The sequence below is a fragment of the Pseudorca crassidens genome, chromosome 17, assembly GCF_039906515.1.
Source record: "Pseudorca crassidens isolate mPseCra1 chromosome 17, mPseCra1.hap1, whole genome shotgun sequence".
NCBI lineage: Eukaryota > Metazoa > Chordata > Mammalia > Artiodactyla > Delphinidae > Pseudorca > Pseudorca crassidens.
In genome coordinates this window covers 3,887,809-3,901,743 of record NC_090312.1, presented here as the reverse complement: position 1 = coordinate 3,901,743, position 13,935 = coordinate 3,887,809, and the positions used below count along the sequence as shown (strand labels likewise).

General features: G+C 46.8%; 1 protein-coding gene across 6 annotated transcripts in view; it reads right to left on the bottom strand.

Annotated features, from left to right (window-relative positions):
• TRAPPC9 (trafficking protein particle complex subunit 9) overlaps nucleotides 1-12,364 on the bottom strand; it is a 509,996-nt gene extending 497,632 nt beyond the window's left edge. For 4 of the 6 annotated variants that reach the window (XM_067712816.1, XM_067712820.1, XM_067712821.1 and 1 more), the window contains exon 1: nucleotides 6,602-6,729. The gene's annotated coding sequence lies outside the window, so the exon portion shown is untranslated. Of the gene's footprint in view, nucleotides 1-3,268; nucleotides 3,389-6,601; nucleotides 6,730-12,297 lie in introns of those variants that run through there. The other 2 variants (XM_067712817.1, XM_067712818.1) reach the window with 2 other exon arrangements.
• Nucleotides 12,365-13,935: the final 1,571 nt, after the last annotated feature.

The window sequence follows — 13,935 nt, the reverse complement described above, 5'->3', positions numbered from 1 at the left end:
ACTTCAGAGTACAAGGGTGGGTACTCACGGCCAGAGGCCGCTGTACTGTGCAGCTAACAGAGCTAATGGCCCCCACTTGCAAGAGCCCCTTCCATGGCCCTATATCTAATTTTGTATTTGTAATTGTGTTTTCTTTTTCTTGACTAGGAACACCAAATTGCATAGCCTTCGGTTCACCAGAACCTGACTACAGAGATCATGACAGCAGCCCTCCCAGATGAAACAATAAAAATAAAAGGCCATTTCCACTAGACCTCTGAGTAAGTCCAATGGCAGGGATTTCATCCTGGGCTGAGAGGAAGAGGACTGGGGAGGGAGGTGGGAGCAATTTGGGGCACGCAGATCCTGGGGCCACCTACCCCATGCTGGACTTCAGAGTCAACCCTCACCCTCCAGGAGCTTCACAACACACCTGGACAGAGCAGCAGGAAAAAGATTTTTTTTTTTTTTTTAAGAAAACTCTGACCCGCTAACTGGTCTTGTTTCTACCCAGGACACAAAAAGCTTATGTGTATATTATCTCATGAAAACCTCTAAATAATATCACCCCAACTTTACACATGAAGAAACTGAGGGAAAGAGAAGTCGGTCACATTGTGCAAGCTCACAGAGAGGCCACATCAGCTGCAGTATTGAAAGGCAGGCGCTCCCGCACCCCCCACCCCAGCCCCTGCCCCGGCACTCACACTGCGAAGTGTGATACACTGGCCCCCGGCCCCTCCCTGCAATAATTCTCTGCAGAGTCTTTTCTGCACCTCCTGGAAAGAACCAAAAGCACATCAACTTTCAACAAAGAGGGATGTCACCCCTTGGGGGACGTATCAAAATCTTAAGCATTGGGGTGGGTGGGGAGGGAGATTTGAGAGTTTTCTGTTTCTAAAAGGTGGCAAAGATATTGAAAAACCCTTATCTAGTCTAAGCCTTCATTGTGCAGAGAAGAAGACGGAGGCCCAGAGTAGATGAGGAAAGGCCCTTATAAACAAATTTTGCTTCAGTGCAGCACCGAGCAAGCCCTGGACACTGCTGAATGGGTGCAGGATCTGTGCGGCCCAGGAGAACAAGTGTTAGAAAAAAGAAAGAGAAAAATCGTACAAGGTCCTCTCTCTACAATACCGTACAATCACGTTTCATCAAGTTTTTCCATATTTGTGCATCCAAAATTAAGGTGCGCTAAATCAAGGTATAATAGGTCATAGAAATCAGGAAGTTTGAACCGTAATGGAAATTCCAACCTCTACTGTGTCTTTTCCTAATTCAAGCATGTGCTCAGTGGGCACTCCCTGCACCTGGCCCAGAGTTCTCCCAGACACAGATCTTTATTAACATGTCACACATCACACACAGGCCCACCAGAAGAAAAACACCTACAGATAAGATGGAACCAATGAAAGTGAAAGCGGCCAACCAGCATGTATCATTCGCAAAAAGGATGCTGCTCCCATCAGCAGTAGGCGGCGGAGAACTCACTGCAAGCACCACGTGCGTCGGGTTGGCTCCAGCACTGGCTGTCACTCTTTGTGACCATAAGTGAGTCACGTAGCTTCACTGAGGTTAGTTTTCTCTTTTGTGCAAGGCTATGGTTGAAACTAATGATATATAAAACCTCAACATTCACATCCCCAACATCTAGTGAGGACTTCCCACGTGCCAGGCTCTGTAGAGAGGAAAAGGTAGGGTCCCAGATATACCCATGGGTAGAAAAAGTTTATATCATAAAGATGTTCATTCTCCCCATTTTGATATATAGATTCAATACAATTCTGATTAGAATTACTATCAGATTTTTCATGGAATGTAACAAGTTAGTTTATGGTCAATAGCCAAGAAACTCCTGAGGAACGACCAATGGGGAAGGGCATTTGTCCCACCAGACATAACTGCTAATGGAACATAGGGTTTCTTTGTGGGGTGATGAAATGTTCTAAAATTGATTGTGGTGAGGGTTGTACAGCTCTGTGAATACATTAAAAACCACTGAACTGTATATTTAAATGGTTGAACTGTATAGCATGTGAATTATATTTCAGTAAATCTGTAGGGAAAAAAAAACACCTATAGTCAGCACAGTATTGGCACAGGGATAGAGAGAAAAATGGAAATGTCATCAAGCCCAGAACCAGACCCACACATGCATGGCAATTTGAAATACAGCTGAGGCGCCACTCTAGGACAGTAGTAAAGGGCAGACTGTCCAACAGCAGTACTGGCACAATGGGTAATCCATGAGTAAGAAAAAGATGCATAACCCAATCAGAAAAGGGACAAACAGACATCTTTGAAGAGGAAACTCAAGTAGCCAAGACGTGTACAGTAAGATGCTGCACCTCAATGGCGATCAGGAGACAGCAAATTAAAACCACAGGAATAGACCATTTCATACCCACCAGATTGACCAAAAAAAAAAAAATTATTGTGGTAACATATACATAACACAGAACTTACCTTTTTAAATGCAGAGTTCTATGGCATTAAGTACACTTACACTGCTGTGCAATCATCTCCAGAACTTTTTCACCTTCACCACTGAAGCTCTGTCCCCATGGAACACTAACTGCCCATCCCCCCACCCCTGGCACGCCCCCATCTACTTTCTGTCTCTAGGAATCTGACCACACTAGACACGTCACATAAGTGGAATCATATGCTATTTGTCCTTTTGTGCTGGCTTATTTCACTTAGCAGAATGTCTTCAAGGTTCGTCCATGTTGTAGCATGTATCAGAATCTCCTTCTTGTTTAATGCTGAATAATATTTCATTGTATATATATATACCACATTTTATTTATTCATTCATTGAAGGTCATTTGGGTTGTTCCTAGCTTTGGCTACTATGAATAATACTATTATGAACATGGGTATAAAGATAAAATGTTTTAAGTATAAAAACACCACGTGTCTGCAAAGATGCAGACCAAAGGTAACTCTCCTGTTGGACAGGTGGCACATATTCTGGCATGTGGCTGGCAGGTGCACAGAAGCAAGAACTGAAGAGAACGCAAATGTCCACCGTCAGGAGAATGGGTAACTAAACTGTGGTCGTTTAACACAATGAAATACTTTAGAACAGTGAAAATGAATGACCTAGAGAGACATTGCAGGAACAAAGATGAATCTCAAAAACATGATGGGCAAATAAAGCAAGTTGTGGATTGATACAAGCAGCACCATTCCATTCATGTAAAGTTCAAAAACAGGCAACACTTAAACAGTATCTTGTTTACACATATGGCAAAATTATAAAGAAAAAGTGAATTTGGATAGTGGTTACCTGGGTGGCAAAGAGGAATGCAGTTCGAAAGGGAAGCAGTGGGCTTCAGAAGCAGTAGTTATGTTCTGTCTCTTAAGCTAGATGGTAGATCCAGCGGTGCTTGTTTTGCCATTCTTTAAACTGTACATACATGTTAAACATTTAACATAAGAGTTAAAAAAGGAAGAAGGGGGACTTCCCTGGCGGTTAAGACTTCACCTTCCAATGCAGGGGGTGCGGGTTCCATCCCTGGTCAGGGAGCTATGATCCCACATGCCTGGCAGCCAAGGAACCAAAACATAACACAGAAGCAATATTGTAACAAATTCAATAAAGACTTTAAAAGTGGTCCACATTGGGCTTCCCTGGTGGCGCAGTGGTTGGGAGTCCGCCTGCCGATGTAGGGGACACGGGTTCGTGCCCCGGTCCGGGAAGATCCCACATGCCGCGGAGCGGCTGGGCCCATGAGCCATGGCCGCTGGGCCTGGGCGTCCGGAGCCTGTGCTCTGCAACGGGAGAGGCCACAGCAGGGAGAGGCCTGCGTACCACAAAAAAAAAAAAAAAAAAAAAGGAAGAAGGTCGAACTTCAAAATTACGGTGCATTTTTCAGCAGGTTGGCTAGTTTCAGGGCCTGGCCCCCACCCTTCTCATCTATCAGGAGATTATGCTACTGCCCCTGCCAACACCCCTCTTCTATAAGCAAAAAAGTTGATGCACAAAAAAGGCAAGTGTGTTACAGGTGCACAGGTGGCCTGTGGGTCTGACACAGGTTGAGGACAGGAGGTGTTCAATTTCTCTACTCTGAAGTAAAATGAGAAAAATATGAACAATGTATATTAAGCTTCCCATAAAACTAAAGTAAGTTTAGTAAGTGCTTTATAAATATTAACTACTATTGTTATCATTTATTTTTAGGTTATGAACTGTCTCGTCTTTTGCTGTTAAAAGTCTTTTTTTTTTTTTTTTTTTTAATTGACTGCGCCCCACGGCTTGTAGGATCTTAGTTCCCTGACCAGGGACCAAACCCGGGCCACCGCAGTGAAAGCACAGAGTCCTAACCACTGGACTGCCAGGGAATTCCCAAACATTCTTGCTTTTATAAAACAATGGCGGGGCGGGGGAGATGGCGCTTGTTCTTCCATTATTCTATCTGGGCAAAAATAAAAATTGACAAGCCTATGATTGGCCCTCCAGCTTTTTAGCACTTACCAATCTATGAAATCTAAACAATGAAGTCACCCTGGACTAAAAGACCCCTCTGGGTCCCTTCCAGTTCCAACTAGGCCCTGAAAAGCAGACCAGCAATCAACTCCATGCCACAGCTCAGTAAACCTTACAACCTCAGGCAAGGGTTTTTCCCTGAGGCAGCTCAGTATTAGCAAACTTCTTGTTCACTTTTGCCCCAGATTCAAAATATGCAAGTACCACGGGGGGCAATTTGTCCCATATATAAGGTAGGAAAAGGGCCGCACTGGGCACTTTACAACTTATCATAGTTAGACTTCACAACAGTCCTAAGAAACAAGCATTCCCATTTTCAACCTTACAGATGAGGAACCAGGCTCAGTCAGCTGCTCAAGGTCTCCTAATCTGTAAGGGGTAAACTGGAGCCAGGTTCCAGAGTCCATGCTTTTCCACTACTTTCTTCAAGGGAGAGAGAATCTGATGAAATAAGCCCTGGCACTGAGCCACCTCTGGTGTCTGAGACTAATCTAATACAGAGATTAAAACATCAAGAATATATTTCTTCAACTTGGTAGTTCCTCAAAAAGTTAAACATAGAGTTACCACATAAACAGCCATTCTACTCCTAGGTATATACCAAAGAGATTTGAAAATACGTGTCCACACAAAAACTAGTATGCGAACATTCATAGCAGTATTATTCCTAAGAGCCAAAAAGTGGAAACAACGCAAGTGTCCATCACCTGATAAATGCATAAACAAAATGTGATCTATCCATAACAATAGAGTATTACTTAGCCATAAAAAGGAACAAAGTACTGACCCTACTACAACATGGGTGGACCGTGAAAACGTTATGCTAAATGAAAGAAGCCAGGCACAAAAGGCCACATACTGTATGATTCCATTTACATGAAGTGCCCCAAATATGCAACTCCTTAGAGACAGAAAGTAGATCTGTGGCTCCCCGGGCTGCAGGAGGGGAGACTGCCAACGGGTATGGAATTTCTTTTTGAAGTGAGGAAAATGTTCTGGAATAATAATGGTTGCACAACTGTGAATATACTAAAAACCACTGAAATGTACAATTTAAACGGGTGGACTTCATCGTATGTGAACATTATCTCAATAACGCTGTTATTTGATAAAGTATTTCTTGACAACTATTTTTCCCTCTATACTATTGGACTGTCCCACAGTTTAAGAAAAACAAAACAAAAAACCTTGCCAGGACATCTTTAGGACTGCAATATTCCTGGTTCTCCAATATCATGCCTCTAGTGCTGCTATTTCGTGTTAAGGAATACTATCTGGGCTGGACTAGGAAACGACAATTAACTACGTTTTAAAAATCGCCAGTCGCGTTTAAACTGGGGCGGGGAGAGGATGGAGGATGTCACAGCCTCATACCCTCAACTCATCTTTAACTAAACCGAGCCCTGCTTTCAACACTGTAATCCCTCTCTCTATAAAAACACGTGAAATCCATAAGAACCCCATCCGAACACCAGAAAACTCCGTGTTAAAGGGCATTCACGTGGGGCAAATGAGCCGGGGGAGGAGACCAAGGCAGGCACTGTGCTCTCTCTTCCCGAGACTTGGCCGGGAGAAGCCGGACTTTGCAATTCGAGGAGCTCATCCCCGGGAATCAGCGCCTGCCGCCGCCGAGCGGGATCTGAGACACTTTGAAACCAAAAGAGGAGGAGGAGAAGGAAAAAGGAGAAGAGGGCCTCCCGGGACCGCGGGGTGGGGAAGGCGGCCGGGGGCGCGGGCTGCAGCGCCGCCCGGAGGCCGGCCCCAGCCGGGTCCCGAGACCCGCTGGCCCGGGGTCAAAGGGCCGAGCAGAGGGAGGCCGGGCGGAGGGGGCCCGCGGGCGGAAGAGGGGAAGGGGACGACAGCCGAGAGCTAAGGAGAGCCAGGGCCGGGCCCGAGAGGCGGCAGGTGCGGGCCGGGCCCTCGGCAGGTGCGGACGCGGCCGTGGACAGGTGTGGCCGGGCTCCGGTCAGGGTAACGGGGCTGGGGCAAGTGGCCCGAGCAGGTGTGGGCAGAGGCGAGCCCCTCGGCGGGACACACGCTGGCTGGCGCCCTCGAGCGCCGTGACACACGGACAGCCCTCCCGCAGCCGACCCGACACCCTGCCTGCCCGGGAGCCCCCCACCTTGCACTTACACAGCCGGACCCCCGGGCCCGGAGCCAACGGCCTGGCGGGCGGCAGGGCCGAGTAGCCTCTTCGGACGCTACCCCGGGTCAGAGCGGGAGCTTCCGACCAGCCGCTGAGCCGGCACCGCCCCTGCGCATGCGCAGGGCCCGTCCCGGGCCGGGGATCCGCTCCCGGTTTTGGAAGAGACGCCGGGGAAGCGAGGGAAGGAGGAGGGGGAGGAGAGGAGTGATGAAAAGTGGAGGGAGCTAGATGGTCGCAGGGAGGGACAGGGAGGAGGAAGGAGATGGAGGGACCCAGAGGGAGAAAAGGGGAAGGAGAGCCGCTGAGAAGGAAAGAAAAGCTTTGGCTCCTGGGGCCGCGCACCCCGAAGGAGATGCCACTCCTGCCTCCGCGCGCCTTTCCAAGCCCTCAAGGCGCGCAGCTCAAATTTCACCTCCGTGGTGCAGCCCTCCAGCCCAGGCCTTTGCAAAACCACTACGGGATCACACTCCTTGCCCTCGCGCCGAGCCGGGCTTCGTGTCGCGCAGCCGCAGGCGTTGTCGCCAGTGCTCTGAACTACCTTGGGGAGAGTATAAGTTCCCCTTTTACAGGCTGAGAAACTGAGGCCGCCTGTCTCCAGGGCATGCCTTATGTGCAAGGCCACAGGGGCTGGGCGGGGCCGGGAAGTAGAAGGTCAGAGCCTGAGCCCCAAGCAGACTGCCCGAGGGCTGGTGCTTGGTCCCCATTCCTCCTTGGAAACCCACTCCTGACTCTGGGGGTCCCGTCTAGGGCTCCGAATAGGCCCCCTGGTGTGGGACAGCTGTCCTTAGTTCCAGAGCCCAGCTTGCTAGGTAGGGGCAGAAGGGGTTATCCAGGTTAAAAATAAAGAAATAAAACTTAAAAAGGAATTCACATACATAGGTTGGAATGTGCATAGCATGTTTGAAAAATACACAAGTAATTGTCAACAGTGGCATCTCCAGAGAGGGTTGAGAGAACAGAGGATGAGGGAGACCTTCTTTCCCTTGTGTATTTTTGTGTTCTGTTTTAATTTTTTTACCATATGCATGTTATTTCTCTCTAAATAAGAAAAAAAAAGTGTAATGGTGGACAGGAATAGTTCGGCCAATACAGCAGCCATGGAAAAAACTGAGCCATCACTTTTACTTTACTCCAGCATTTATTGACTCTCTGCTCTGTGACCAGTGGTGTTTTATGACTTTACTATTTATATATTTTTTATAAAATAATAATACGCTATCCCTCATACCTGCCCTGGGCCAGTGGAAAAGCAAATGAGTTTTTATTGAATTGTTTTCCAAAGAGTAGGAATGAATTACAAACAGAACACATCTTCAGGGCAAAACAGGTGGAACGGATTTCCAGCACACAAGACAGCCAGGAAGGATTTTCAACACAGGTGCCCAGAGGCTAAGAGAGAACGCTTCCAGGACCCTACAAAAAGCCGCCCAAGGTGGCTTCTCCATGGCGCTGAGAGTACAGGTTGACAATTACAGAACACAGAAAACAGACATTAAAAGAGGCCACCCTTTATGGAGGTCTAAGTGCCAGGAATAGAGCTCCCTGTTTAGCACATGATGTCTTCATAAGATCGATACAAGGTAGCTATTCTTAGCGCTGAGGTCCAGAAGGAACACTCCACTTGGCACACAAGTGGCTGGTGCTATTTAGGATTCAAATCCCAGGCTGTCTGACTGTGTCGCCTGCGCTCTTTCCATAGTCCTTTGTTCTCATTCTCTCTATAAATGGATAAGAGAAGCAATTTGGAAAGCAAGATTGAAAGCTGGCAAAAGGAAACATTGTTATTTTTGTACAATGTTTCTGTTTACAATGTACTCACATTAATTTATTTTATTGTCCCAGCAAATCTGTGGGGGAGGGAGGGAGGAGACTACTCTGCATTCTGACCAATGAGAAAACTGAGGCTCAGAGAATGTAAAGGCTAGCCACAGCCCCCCAGCCATCAGAGGGAGGTGTCCAGACTTGTCCCAGGTATATCTTGCTTCTGGATTTATGTTGCTTACATAGTTTTAACGTTTCCTGAGCATCTCCTCTGAATGCTGAGAATTCAACGAATATACCAAACCTGCTCTCAAGGAGTTTTAGACACTTAAAGTTGGATTGGAAGGAACATCTAAAATCATCAAGTCCAACCTCACACCCACACCAGAACCCCTCTATAAAAAATCCTAACAGAGGTGGAAAGTTTCATACAATGATACAGAGCCCTGTTAGAAAGTTCTCTCATAAGGCAAATCTACTTCCCTGAAACATCCAATCATGCATGCAATCTCAAAGATGAAGACCAATGCCCAAAGAGGCTTGGTGGGGTTGAGAATTACCGCTGAAACCAGTCAAAAGTGCAGGTCAGAGCATAAACTCCATTACTCACTAACTATATAACTTAAATATCTTCACACATAAAATGGGAATAATCACTTCATAAGGTCACTCTCAGGATTAATAAAAGCAAGTATGAGAAACCACTTTGAGACAGAGTGGGATAGATCTAAGTTCCGTTTCAATTCTTTCAAGTGCTACTTGTATGGCCTTGGGATAGGGTGATCATATATCCTGATTTGCCTCGGACAATCCCAGTTTATGCCTGTTGTCCTGGCTAAAAGTGTTCTGGTTGGGTCATATGATCACCCCACTTTGGGCAAAGCCCATCACCTCTTAGGATTTCTGATCCACCAACAGTATTATAAAGGTTTCCTTACTCCTTTCCATGTTGTAGGGCTCTCTTCTACCATGCAGTCCACTTGGATACTTCTCCATAGGGCCATGTCTCACCCGGGCTTTCTAGTGCCCAAGCCAATAGGGAACAGATTTGCTTATTTATCACCATGAAGAGCCAGCCACTTGAGCAGGGCTTTCACATCTATTCCCTCAAAATAACAAAATCCTGGTAGCTACCATTTACCCAGCAGGTAAAGTACAATGTGCTTGGTACAAATTTCTCATATAATCTCACAATGGCCCTATAAGGTAGGTTGTTCTAATGGAGGGGACTAAGCAGTAACACTCCTTTTTTCTCTTCCTGAGTGTGGAGCAATTGAGAAATAAGACAAAAGAATCAGACAATGGATATTTACAAGTCAATTTTATTAACAATATGTCAGTTGAAGAGGGTGCTTTAGATCTGGAGCCAAAAGTTTGGTTTAGGTTTACTAAATCCTTCACCTTAGAATTAGCCAGCCTTGAGAACCCTCCTACATTGGTGGGAATGTAAGATGGTATAGCCACTGTGGAAAACAGTATGAGGGTTCCTCAGAAAACTAAAAATAGAATTACCATATGATCTAGCAATCCCACTCCTGAGCATATATCCAGACAAAACTATAATTCAAAAAGAGGGCTTCCCTAGTAGTGCAGTGGTTAAGATTACGCCTGCCGATGCAGGGGACATGGGTTCAAGCCCTGGTCCGGGAAGATCCCACATGCCACGGAGCAACTAAGCCCTTGCGCCACTGTAGTGGAATAACTGAGGACATGGAAAGGAGACGTGACCCATGAGCCGCATCCCCACCCCAGCAAACTGGGGGCTGGCGAATAAGCCGGAACTGCAAACAGTCCTGATTGCTTTAGCGCCCCACCCCACCCCCGGCAAACCGAGGCCCTGTGAATAAGCATTGAGTGCTTTGGGCACTGATCCATGAGATGTCCTCAGTATAATCAGAATGGTGGGAACGCAAGGCAATGTCCTTGTGCTACTTCAGTATAATCAGAATAATGGAAACACAAGGCAATGTCCTTGTGCTGCTTTTGCGCTCAAGGACGAAGCACAGCATGTCTTCAAGAAAGCATATGTTGCTGCTTTGGCATTTTTGGAATGTTAAGAAAACAAGTCTTAAAATGTAAACATAGATAATGCTTAAATAAAAGCTACCACAGCAGGACAGACGGCGCTGTTTTGCCCGAGCGAGCGGCAGCCCTCTACTGCTGTGTTTCGGCACAATTCATCTCGTGTGATGAGCTTACTTTCGGCCCAGTCATAAGAAAACTGCAACACGCCACAACTACTAAGCCTTTGCTCTAGAGTCCGTGAGCCACAACTACGGAGCCTGCGTGCCACAACTACTGAAGCCCGCGCGCCTAGAGCCCATGCTCCGCAATAAGAGAAGCCACTGCAATGAGAAGCCCGCACACCGCAACGAAGAGTAGCCCCTGCTCACTGCAACTAGAAAAAGCCCCCGCACAGCAACGAAGACCCAATGCAGCCAAAAATAAATTAATTAAAAAAAAAAAGATACACACACCCCTATGCTCATAACAGCACTATTCACAATAGCCAAGACATGGAAACAACCTAAATGTCCATCAACAGGTGAATGGATAAAGAAGATGTGGTACATATATACAATGGAATATTACTCAGCCACAGAAAAGAATGAAATAACATGACTTGCAGCAACATGGATGCAACTAGAGATGATCATACTAAGTGAAGTCAGAAAGACAAATACCATATCACTTATAAGTGGAATCTAAAACGTGACACAAATGAACCTATCTATGAAACAGAAACAGAATCACAGACATAGAGAACAGACTGGTGGTTACCAAGGGGGAGGGGGTTTAGGGGAGGGATGGAGTGGGAGGTTGGGGTTAGCAGATGTAAGCTTCTATATACAGAATGGATAAACAACAAGGTCCTACAGTATAGCACAGAGAGCTATATTCAATATCTTATAATAAACCATAACAGAAAAGAATATTTTTAAGTATATATGTATAACTGAATCACTTTGCTGTACAGCAGTAATTAACACAACATTGTAAATCAACTATGTGTACTTCAATTAAAAAAAAAAAAATAGCCAGACCTGAGTATCAGCCAGTGCTGGACACAGGCCTCCCTGCAATGGCCCAGAGTCATACAGGTTAATCAGGGTCAAAGCAGGGATTCAACTCCCAAGATAACCAACAAAGCTCATTTTAAACCTCACAACCCCTCCTGAAATAACTATACTCTTCTTTCAGAGGTGAATGTCAAGTGGTGGAAGTGCCTCAGTAATTGAGCGGCTAACCAGAATTCCACCTCAGACCTTCCAGTGTTCAGCGGCTGCTTTCAGGGATGGGGACCCTTAAGGAAAGGTGCCTGCAGTAAGAGAGGCCGGGTGTCACCTCCCTGTGCAAGAAGTACACCACACTAGGCTTGAATGGAGAGGAGACGCGATAAGATTGCACAGGAAGAAAGGAGGGGACACCGCAGAGTGTCAACCAAATCGTGGGATCCGAATCCCCAGCGCTTAGCACAAGCTCAGACTCCGCGTACTCTCCGAGAAGGCTGAGTGAGTCTATCCATTCAATGAGTGAGTGAATGAATGAAACCCCAGAGCCCGCCGCAGGGGTCCACGGCGGCTCCACAGCCGAGCTTCCTAGTGACCAATCAACGCCTTCGCTCGCCCACCCCGCCCCCCCGCTGCCCCGCCCCCTCGATTCCCTCCGGCGGCTCTGAAATCCCGGAACACAGGATCCCCGAGACTGCCTCGGTGCGAGTGCGCATGCTCTAGGTCTGGCAGCGACGAGACGCCCTCTCCCCGCTGCGCTCACGGAACGGATTTGAAAGCGATTGGTTGGGGGACGGAGACTAAGCTCCACCTGCCTCCCTACCAGCTCCTCCCGCAGAACCGAAAAATAATTTTTGCCAACACCATCCCCAGCACAGCGCCCCAACTAGACGAAGAGAAATAGCCCCAACCTCAACCACTCCACAGGCCGGCGGCGACTGGCGGCGAGCGGCCGGAAGTGACGCACGAGTGCGAGCGGAAGGATGGAGGCCCGGCTGTTGTTGCCCTGGAAACCGAGCCGTGCACCTGCTTCCCGATTGCGTCAGCAGCCCGCAGGCGGCGGAGTGAAGATGGCGAGCAGCAAGCAGGCGGGGGAGTCGCCGCGAGGGGACGCTACGGGGCAGGAAGGGACCTAGGGCCTGCCTCGTGCGCACTCCTTCATTAGCTCCAGCCATGTGCCAGGCATAGTGGACCCCGGCCCGGGGGAGAATCGGACCTGCACGATCTCCCCCTCCAGCACTGGTCCTCCTGGGAAGTCCTACCGCACCTACTCATCTCCGTTTTCTAGCCCCAGCTTCCCCACCTCAAAGCAAACCAAATGCTGTCTTCTCATTTTCCCCTGAGCCGTGCCTTTCCACGCTTTCCTGTCTTTTCTATATTGTTCCTTCAGTCCAGAATGCCCTCCATCTAGCACATCCCTGCACCATGAAACTGCACTCCTTTCAAACAATCTTCCTAGGCAGCGTTGGTCTGTGATAGACCTGTGGGTGATTAATGCTTTTTCTTCTTTTAACTTTTCTATATATTTCTTCTCCTTTAAAAAACATACAGGGGCTTCCCTGGTGGCGCAGTGGTTAAGAATCCACCTGCCAATGCAGGGGACACGGGTTCGAGCCCTGGTCCAGGAAGATCCCACATGCCGTGGAGCAGCTAAGCCCCTGCGCCACAACTACTGAGCCTGTGCTCTAGAGCCTGCGTGCCACAACTACTGAAGCCTGCGTCCCTGGAGCCCGTGCTCCGCAACAAAAGCCACCGCAATGAAAAGTCCGCGCACCACAACAAAGAGAAGCCCCCGCTCACCGCAACTAGAGAAAGCCCGCGTGCAGCAACGAAGACCCAACGCAGCCAAAACTAAATTAATTAAATAAATTAATTTTAAAATCATAATAATAAAATAAAAAGCATACATACATTGATTTCATAATGAAAAATAATAAATCATTTTAAAAGAGACCAGTTCTTTGTCATTAAAGAGCTTGTTACTTTTGGAAACACTTTTTTGGGTTAACTTTTTTATATGTAATTTCAAACACAGAAAAACGGCACGAAGAACTGTAACAAGAACTCTTATACACACTTTATCCATGTTCACCAATTACTTACATTTTTGCCTCATTGGTTTTATCATTCTCTAGGTAAATAGTTCCCAATTGTGCACGTCATAGCTATTTTTCCCCTGTCCAGGATTACAGGTTACAGTTGTCATATGTTTTTTAGTTTCCTTTTATCTGGAACAGTTTCTCAGTCTTTGTCTTTCATGACTTTAATATGTAAGAAGAATACAGTTCAGTTATTTTGTAGAACGTTCCTCATTCTGAGTTTGTCTAATGCTTTCTCATGATTAGATTCAGGTTATGTGTTTTTTGCAAAACAGACCACAGAAGTGATGTAAGTCCTTAGTGTATCATCTCAGGAGACACATGAGGTTGGTTTGTCTGGTTTGTGATGTTAACTTTGTTCCCTTGGTTAATGTGCAGTCTGCCGAGTTTCTCCACTATAAAGTTACTATTTTTTCCCATTGTAATTAATAAGTAACTTGTGGGTCTTTT